The sequence below is a fragment of the Camellia sinensis genome, chromosome 3 (assembly GCF_055761805.1).
Source record: "Camellia sinensis isolate YWXY chromosome 3, ASM5576180v1, whole genome shotgun sequence".
Taxonomy (NCBI): Eukaryota; Viridiplantae; Streptophyta; class Magnoliopsida; order Ericales; family Theaceae; genus Camellia; species Camellia sinensis.
The window spans coordinates 36,900,660-36,910,839 of record NC_138963.1 but is presented as its reverse complement, the minus strand read 5'-3'; the positions used below and the strand labels follow the sequence as shown (position 1 = coordinate 36,910,839).

Genomic DNA, 10,180 nt, shown 5'->3' with positions numbered 1-10,180 from the left:
AATATAGATAAAGATCACACTTTTTTGGTGTGATGTATGTTTTTTAATCACACCTTTTAAGTTTTATTAAAGTGTGGTCTTTAGGAGTGTGATTAAAAATGACCATTTTTAATCACACTTTTAAGTGTCATTAAAAAATGCTTTCATCACATCTTTTAAGTGTGATTAAAAACATTTAGATCACACCTTTTAAGTGTGATTAAAAATATTTAGATCACACTTTTTAAGTGTGATTAAAAACTTTAGTTCACACCTTTTAAGTGTGATTAAAAACTTTAAATCACACCTTTTAAGTGTGATTAAAAACATTTAGATCACACCTTTTAAGTGTGATTAAAAACTTTAGTTCACACCTTTTAAGTGTGATTAAAAACTTTAGATCACACCTTTTAAGTGTGATTAAAAACATTTAGATCACACCTTTTAAGTGTGATTAAAAACTTTAGTTCACACCTTTTAAGTGTGATTAAAAACTTTAGATCACACCTTTTAAGTGTGATTAAAAACATTTAGATCACACCTTTTAAGTGTGATTAATAACTAATAAAACCTGTGATAAAAAAAAAATTGACATATTTAAAGAATAATCAATATTATTTTTGCACGCACATTTGAATAATGTAATACACACTATATACTATATTTTGAATCACAACCATATATTGAATGAAATAATATCATATATTTCATAAATGAAAGTTAAATGTTTAAAAGTATATACAAAGAAATTAATAAAAAAAAATTAACTGTGATTACATACATTAAAAAATAAAAAATAAAAAACTAGAAAAAAGTAAGTTCTTGAATTCTTTGACCATATTTTGCATCTCTCCAAGAAATTTCTGACCTGAAAAATAAAAAAACAAATTAATTTAAAAACCGTCAGAAGCATATGAATAAACTTACTAATTAATTTATAAACTTACATTTAGATCACACCAAAAATAATGTAATTTATCCAGTTGTTAAACTGTCCCAATCCTTTCCCCACAGCCACCAAAAATGACATAATTATTTTGATTCTCCACACAAATAGTATAAAGCTACAAAAGATATTGATACCCTTGTAGAAGCCAAAATAAATCATTACTTTGGCTATTCGATTCACTGTTGCGTTGATTATATGCCCAAGAAGCAATGCAATTACAAGGATACCAATTGAAATCATCATCGCAAACCATGGGCATGGTGGTTTTTGTTTGAATCTACTTCAATCTTTCTAATCTTGACTGCATCCTGAAATTTCTAGCTGCACTCATTATTTATTCATCCTTGAATTAGAGATTTGTATACAATATATTACCTAAGAGAGTCATCTCCATGAAAATAAATAATTACAGAATTCAATTTTTCAAAAACCAACAATGTATAACAACAAATAATTAAAAGCACAAAACATGAAAAACTCCAAGTAATTAGAGTACATACATCCTGCAGATTTACATGCCTAATTATAGATGTGTATTGGTGCCTCTGGTGTGTTGGACATTTAACATTTCTGAACTGAATTCGAACGCACCTACCAAACATTTTATGGTATGAGAAGTGAAAGTTCAATCAACTGTTACTAAAATGAGGTCACCTAATGAAGAACAGAAAATTCGCTCATTTATCTTGAAAGTGATCATATTTATGTTCTTTTAGTACATGACAATATTCGTTATTTTGAATTTCATTTGTTGATTGGCTGCCATTTATTCTTGTCACTTTGCATACTCAAAATATCAGATTTCCACTTCGAAATTACTATGAGTACTGTTGGCAGTCGTTCCCTTTCTATGGGACATCAAAATACAACCTTAATTTTCCCAACAACCCTAGTAATTAGCAATATATGAATAGATGTTCATGGCAACCGGTTGCGTCGTGTAAATAAGAAGTGACAGAACAATACCAGGGTTTTCTCAGCACATTACTCTTTTTTTCATCTATACAAAACAGAATTTGGACTTTCAACTGGCATTAATAAGTTTAACATACAGAGCATAGGCTAGTATTCAAACATCATTGCCTCCTAATTTAAAAGTAAATAAAATAAAAAAATCATAAATAACATTTTAAGCAAAAAATTGAGTTGAATAATAAGTATATTTAAAAACATAAAAAGGAACATACATGGCACTGATGTGACATTCATCATCAGAAAGGCAGGTGCAATTGACAGTACAGTCATACATAAGGGAGGAGTCCACTATTGGTGTTTGCCAGTTCAAGTTTTTGTCATAATGTTTCAAATTGAAATTCCAGCCTTTTTTACCCAGTTGTTCAACTATTTCACCAAGAGCTTCCACTGCAGAAATCAAAGTCATGTTAGCCTTTAAAGTAGTTAGAGATAAGTGATATAACATGGAGAAATGTCTATGTATCAGCATCATTAAATATGGCTAGACATCTTAGTATTTTTACAAATTGTGCCTAAAATGAAGTTCATGCATGAATAAACAAGGACAAATTGGTTAAACAAGATAAATAGTCATATCTGGAACCTTTTTTGAAAATGCCATTTTCAAATTGGTATTACCAAAGTGCCTGATCAGGAAACCTAACCATCTAACAGTTCAAACCTTTAAATTAACTCATATGTTATGACTACACAACATGATTATAGAAGGTTTGTCTTTAACTCATGCCTGTTACATCAAATATAAACTTCAAGGGTATTGAAGAGTAATCATATAATGCTGCTGTGATTTGTTAGTTTATACAATGAATGCAACCAAAATGAAGACAACACTGTGTCTATCCAGCTGCTTTAATACTACAGTGTGCAACAAGAAGATAGCACAAAAAAAGAGAAGAGACAACCTTAGTTCACAAGCCTATTTGCCTCTTCAGCAAGCTCTGTAAAGAAGAGAAACAAATGCGGGGTTAATTGAAGGACTGCTAGCAAGACCTTATGTTATATACTAGGAAGTAAATGTTCAACAAGCTTACCAAACATGAAGGATGAAGAGAATAATGAAAGGGCAGTGGTGACTGGCCCAAAACAGCCACACACATCATGCTGATCCTCCCTTAGAACTGTCAACGAGTGGGGCAACCCTTGACAGTTCAGTTCTTGCAAGAGACTATCAGCTCATCACTCCAATGTTGTCTTTTTAATGGAAAGTAGCAATCAATCAGGAAGTAGAATTCTAAGAAATTGAGTACTACATGTTGCATCGTTTCGCCATGTTTCAAAGAATGAATAATACATATGAATAATACATATTTCAAACTTTGAGCATCTCAAGAAACAGCTGAATCAATGGCTGAAAATATTGCAAAAATGAAGCAGCTAGCAAGTGGGTAAATAGAAATACATTCGTACATATCCAGGAAAATCCATTGCCAACACTGTATACTCAATTCAAAAAATTTAATGGGTATTCACAGCTAGCATCTTATTATGATTTTAATTGGCTATGTGATAGAGATACTCACAATATCTCCAAAGTCTGCAGTAGTCCTTTTGGTTGAAGGAATCTTGCCACTGAGTTCATTGTTATTAAAAACCCTGCTCAAATTAATTCACAAGATGACATTGAAATTAGGGCTCAGATTGAGAGAAACGGGGCTGCCCAGAAATTCAGTCCAACATTCCTCATCATATTATCTAATTAAAAAAAGAAGAGAACACCCATTCTGTCAACAGTTAAAAGGCAAAATTGAGTGGGACTTGTCATTATATATGAATTCATTCAAACGCATATTTAAAATATTATTCTCGTAACAAATGTTGTTCTATTTGTCACCATGAAAGCTTGTTGCTTATACTTGCCATACGGGTAAGCAAACTGCATAAATGCATAACCTGTTGTTCTGTCATTCAAGTGCATACCAGAGACTCACGAATAAATAGCTGGTTCAAAGGAACTCACACATGTATCAGAGACGTATTTGAATTGAAATAATTGAAATATTCATACATAATGAAATAATTGAAATATAGGCCAAAGCATGCAAATGCACAATAAAAGGTAAGCCATACTAGAAGATTCAGTACATGCACAGTTCAGCAGAAATTTTCTGGAATGGAAACATGATGATATGAATAAAAAGATTGAAGTTTCTGATGCAAGATTTAAAGGACCAAAAAATGGTTCCACGCTCAATTTTTTCTCATCTTTTGAAAGCATGAAGAGGGAGTAAGTATGTTCACCCGGAGAAGTCAGAGGGTGTGGGAGCATTTGTGCTTGAAAGGTGCAAATATTAGGATTTTATAGGAAGCTCAAATAATACATATGGCCTAAATAATTTGAGGAAAGAAATATAACATTTTGCAATACTATAAAATTATCAATGGAAAATTTTGTAAAGGAAATATTTATTTAAAAGGTTCCCATCGTATACATAAAAAAGTATGTAAAAGGTCTTAATTAATGTCCTCAATTTAATTAATCTCAATTATGGCATGACATATCACATTAATTTCTGTACATAAAAAAGGTTCCCATCGTATACATTCTGCTCATTGAAAGTCTATTAATTGTTTTCACCCAAATCTCATCCTAGGCCTAGCCCATAGGAAAGACTTAACTGCTTTGATATTGAGTGATAACTTGATAAGTATGTAGGAGTTGAATTGGAGTGCAACTACTCTATATTTATAGTTGATGGGTAGAACTTTGTACCCATTATCTTTGATCTTTGAAAATGAAACACATACAGTAAACATATTTGAACAAAGTCCTCTAGTGAGAACCCATCATAAGCATCAGCACTTCAAAGGTTGCATTATTATTACACATCAACATAGAACTCAAAAATGCTAATATTCATACATATATGTGTGTATATAGACACATAAGAGGGGAACAAATGAGAATTAAGTTACCAACACTAAACAAATAGTCGATTTAATCAAACTTCCATAAAATCGCTAACTTCTATATAAACAAATAAATAATCACCTACAAAATCAAGGAGGTCTCAAATGCATGCTATATGAAAGCAAGTAAAAGCAGTTTGGGAACTTAAATAAACAGTGAGCAATGGTGGTACAAATAATAACCTTGATGCAATAATTAATAATTATCAGATCAAGAACCTAACCTCTAATTCAGATATGTAGGCTTCATTTTCCTCATGTTTGGATTTTAGGATATCTGGAAGCCCGAACTTTTCCCTGAAATAGCATAGATAAAAAAAATGTCTTCAGGTCTCTTATATATATATATATATATGTCATGCTGGAGAGAACAAAACAAAACCAAAATAAAAATAAAGGATTGCAATCATGTGTAGCACCCATATAAAATGAACTAAACAATGCCAATGCTCAGCATCCATATGAACTTAAGTTAGTACCAAAAGGGTAATATATAGATGAAACAATTGACATATCAAACTATACCATAAAATAACTGAACATGAGAGATGACCTCAGCTCCAATTGATATTTAACCTGCAATTCCAGAGTTTGCTCATCAAGAGAGGACTTCAAGGTCTGAACATGAGTCCATTTAATATGCATGCCTATCTTAGTACATATATATAGCATTTAGAATGTGGCCTCATTGGAGTATGAGCCAAAATATCATTAACTGAATTTATCTCTAAAAATTGGTCTCTAGAATACACTCCCCTGCTCAACAGTTGCTGAGCATTATTCATTTAAATGCACATTTTGATTGTAGAGAAGCCATTGACAAAATCAAAATTGGATGACAACATTCAATACTTTCTATGCTATCCAACGACATAACTGCAACCTATAAAGAGTATTCCAGGAAGAGAAGCAAAGAGAATGTACACATGAATAAAGACTTGGCTAAGAGGTGATCAAAAAGAAAATAGACTTATAATTCAAATGTCATCATAACAAATTAACAATCATTATCTTCATTGCCACCAATCATTGTCAATTCCTTCTTTCCTATCCACAATGCAAATCTTGATTAGCCTTCCTAGTCTACTGTTTACAACAAATTCAGACTGCTAGCAGAAGCAATCCAACTCCCTTTGATTCTTGCTACATGAAAAGAACATTGATGTTAAAATGATATTGAAAAGAACATTATTACTCCTGCTCTACCAGAAGCAATCCAATGTAAGTTGATGTTAAAATGATATTGAAAAGAACATTATTACTCCTGCTCTACCAGAAGCAATCCAACTCTCTTTGATTCTTGCTACATGTATGGAATATATTAAGAAGTGAACATGAAAATTATTTAATAATGTGTTTGACCATGGAAAAGATTAGGAGTGACTCACCATCACCCTTACAAACACCCGATATTTATGCATATGCTCAAAGCATAGAATAATAATAATCATAATAAATAAAACATTTAAACAGTAGGAGATACTAACCTTCACCAAGAGCTTGCATTTCCAATTGTCCGGTACTGGACGCCTGTGATCCATTGTCTGCTACAATAGAGATACTAACCTTCACCAAGAGCTTGCATTTCCAATGATTTCATGAGGCCTTGGGCTTTAGGGCAAATTATTGGATTTAGTCAAGATGCCAATGGTGGTGGATGACAAGCAATAAACTCATTCAACCTAGTAAAGGGCTATGCTCTGAGAGTCCAGAGGATTCTTTGGATTTGGAAAAACAAATTAGAAACCTTCCCAGTAGTCCTGTTCTTTGTTTTGAAGTTTTCTTCTTCCTCAAAAGCAAAATATCACTACCTACCTACCAAGGAAGGTGATATGTACCATTCTTAATTCATATCAACAAACTAAAGAAAAATGTAAGGTCATGAGAAGTAGATTTAGGCAACTTAACTGTAAAACACCGGAGAACTAGATTTATTTCCAGAGAAATGGGTGCATAAATTCTTTCTGACCAAATTTTAGTATTCAATCTCATGTGTACTGAAAAAAATGAGAATAAACTTCTCTTTTTTTTTTATTTATTCATTGACCAGTTCTGAAGGGAAGAGGAATCATATGTTCAAACAGTACATAAGCAAAACCCAGTGGAATGAAGAACTGTAATTCCACGCAATTCATTATATTTAGCTCCCAAAAATTCAATTAAGAACCTAAACATAATATAGTAGTCTGCATAAAGTTCTGTTTATATTCAGGTTTCAGGAACTGCTTTTGTGGATTTATATGACAGATTTGTGATTAGGCAGAATGAGAAAATATTATATGGCTCTAATGTCATGACAAAAACATGAGCACCATAGAGCTTGAGAACACCAAGTGATCTGTAAGACTCAAGTTCTTAATCATCTACCACCAAATACTGACTTTGGCATTCAAAAAAAGTGAAATCGGATAATTGAAAGAACTAAAACAACTCCTTAACAAGGCACATTAGATTCCAAATTATGTTCTCATTTTGCATACCATCACTATCCATCTTTAAGGCAAGATTATCACTTCTAAACAAGTTTCAATCATAATACACCAGTTTAATACCTTGCAGAAGATGAAAGTTATGACTCTGTCATTCCTGAAATTGTAACCTTGGAAGTTTCCATATCATTGAGATCAATAAAGATCACTCATTACTGTTCTAGTATATAGTTTGAAATTGAGAGCAGATTCAATCCTTTGTGCACACAATCCAATTTTCCTCTGCTGGGGATTTATCATAAAATACTATTTAGTGCAAAACTACCACAGGGAAAAATAGAAGAACTCTTCTACTACCACATCCATGAGTTATTCATATGAAATATATCCATATAAAATTCATCCACCCATGCAGAATAGTAGTTTTATCTCTAGGAAAGTTTCTTCCTACAAATTTATAGGTACAAAAAATGAGAAACCTTATTATTATCAGGAAATTCTGCTTTCAAGTTCTTTAACCTCTTTCCATTTAATTGACAGGGTTGCAGGATGTATGCCGCTATGTTTACAAAATATAGCTGATGTACAAGTGTAGACTCTTGTCAGTGACGAAACACCTTTCATGACTCTCAATTAAAGCACTCAAACCTCGGAGAAATAAATTAATTAATTAACTAAAAATCCAAAATGTATAGCATTAAGAAAATTTTACTACCATTCAATCCAAGTTCTCTAGATGTGGGAACCAATTCAAGCTCTTGTAGAATTTCCAATAGAGAAAACTCAAATTCATCCACAAGAGCCTAAGAATTGAAGCAGTTTTAATTCAACAACACAAAATAGTTAACTAATGCATTTAGTTGTACTACCTTCTTAAGGAAACTAAAACCCTAAAATTGGAGTTAATCAATGAGTTCATGTTTTTCCACATACTCGTCGTACACCTAACCTAATCATTATTAAAATGCCTTTATTCTCATTGTTAATAGGTCTACAGTTTGAAATGTCCAATTAAGATGCGACGCAGAGAGACAATAATGTGTTTGGTTATCTTGGAAACGACTTTACTTGGAAATGACTTTAAAGCAACAGAATCATCTAGTAGCATATGCTGATCATCTTTGACAGTAAAAAATATTTAATGAAATTGTTGCTTCAACTTTCAGATTCATTGAAAATGATCTTGGCTTTGAGTCACATCATCATCACTTTCTACATCTTTTAATTTTGTGAATGCATTACACTCTTAAAACTTTATTTAGATGCGTTTTATATAAATGGTAAAATTAATATCGCCCCCATGTAATCCAAATTCAGTAAATATTTTCTCAAAACTGCAGTTCAAAGCTTCTCAATCATGAGTAACACTCAATGAATAATCAGCAATATTGGCCATTATTTCATATCAATGGTCTCAGCTCCAATAAGTAATTGTCTATCACTGCAAATCAAGACCTCTCATATAATTTAGTAAAACAATACTTTAAAGTTCCTACCAAGAACTTAATTTAAGAGCAAAGACAACTAATCAAGACCTCTCATCCTATATTTAGTATAACAATACTATAAGTTCCTAAAATAACTTAATTTTATGAGCAAAACGTTTGATGCCCTTGTTCCAGCCACTCTTCACATTACAATGCAGATCCATACGAACGCAACAAGTACAGAAAGAACAAAAATAACCAATATTTTCCCTATAATATTTACTTGTCAAGAGGATATTGATCAAAATTGATTTAAAAAAATAATCTATAGCAAGGAAAATTTTCGCCCTGATGAATTGTTATGTTCTGATTTTTGACAGCATAGAGACAAAATTGGATGACAAAACAATCAGAAACAAGACCCATAATAAACTCATCTTCAGTTTCATAAATAGCATACACATATCACCTAATTAATACCATCCACAGCAAAAAGAATAATACAAACAAACAAAATTCAAACAATTATCAGAGAAAATATAGATAAAACAGAGCACAAGAAGCTTAATTACTTACCATGAATTGATCGAGCTCCTTATCATCGCCAATGCTACCATGGCCGAGACCCGAATACTTCCCCACCACGTGCTGCGATTGAGCGAGCTGAGCGTCAATCCTCGGCAACTGATCCACCGGTGTTGCGATACGCAAGCACGCAACATGAGCCGATAACAACTGCTCGTAAAGCGGATGCGCCAGAATTTCAGATTTGAGCCTAGCACTCTGCCAATTCATAACTCCCTCGCCACCACGAACATCGCTCCCTGTTATCTCTCCACCATTGTTCTCCACTTTATTGTTGTTCAAATCAGCCGATTCGTGCGATATCGAAGAAAGGGACCTCGTCGGTCGCCGCCTTCCCTTGCCTCGATGTCGCCTCCCCTCGCCTAGCTGCCGGAGTCGTCTGCTGGAGTCGTCTACCGGAGTCACATCGCCTTCATCTCCATGTCGTTTCGTCTCTGCATCTCTCTCAAAGACGGGTTGGGTTAGGGTTATGCAACAAATGAGAGAGAGAAAAAGAGGCTGAAATTCAAAGGGAAAAAAAATACAAAACGATTGAGGGAGAGACAGAGAGAGATGAGCGCGACTGAGAAGAAGAAAAATGAGGGAAATTTTGGGGGGAAATTTTGGAATAATTTGTTTGTTTGTTTGTTTTTTTTTTTTTTTCAAACGTGACAAATGGGCGGGTCTGAACGAGTCAGAATAGATTTTGTATTAAAAATTTGTTTCAATTTTTGAAAATTATTTTTTTGAGTTTTTAATTAGTATTTTTTTATTTTTAGTGAATTTTTTTAATATTTTAATCAATTAAAAAAATATTTAAAATATTTAAAAAATCAACAACTAATCAAGCTATTTTTTAATTATATTTGGTTCTAATGCTCGGTTTTCTCAGCAAACAAACAGAGAAGTGAAAATTTTCAAAAAAAAAAGAAGAAACAATCTTGCATCAA

The 10,180-nt window shown here is 32.6% G+C and overlaps 1 long non-coding RNA gene across 4 annotated transcripts; it reads right to left on the bottom strand.

Moving 5' to 3' along the window:
• Positions 1–662: 662 nt before the first annotated feature.
• LOC145822456 (uncharacterized) lies at positions 663–9,815 on the bottom strand. Of its 4 annotated transcripts, XR_014363755.1 has the most exons (9): positions 9,243–9,810; positions 6,298–6,421; positions 5,336–5,386; positions 5,035–5,107; positions 3,424–3,496; positions 2,935–3,094; positions 2,806–2,841; positions 2,116–2,290; positions 854–1,249 (listed from the first exon to the last, which is right to left on the bottom strand). It is a non-coding gene; the product is annotated as an uncharacterized LOC145822456 (long non-coding RNA). The 4 variants fall into 4 exon arrangements; XR_014363756.1 differs by lacking the exon at positions 854–1,249 and adding an exon at positions 663–847 and having other exon boundaries at positions 2,935–3,496; positions 9,243–9,815; XR_014363754.1 differs by having other exon boundaries at positions 2,935–3,496; positions 9,243–9,815.
• Between the last annotated feature and the right edge of the window lie 365 nt (positions 9,816–10,180).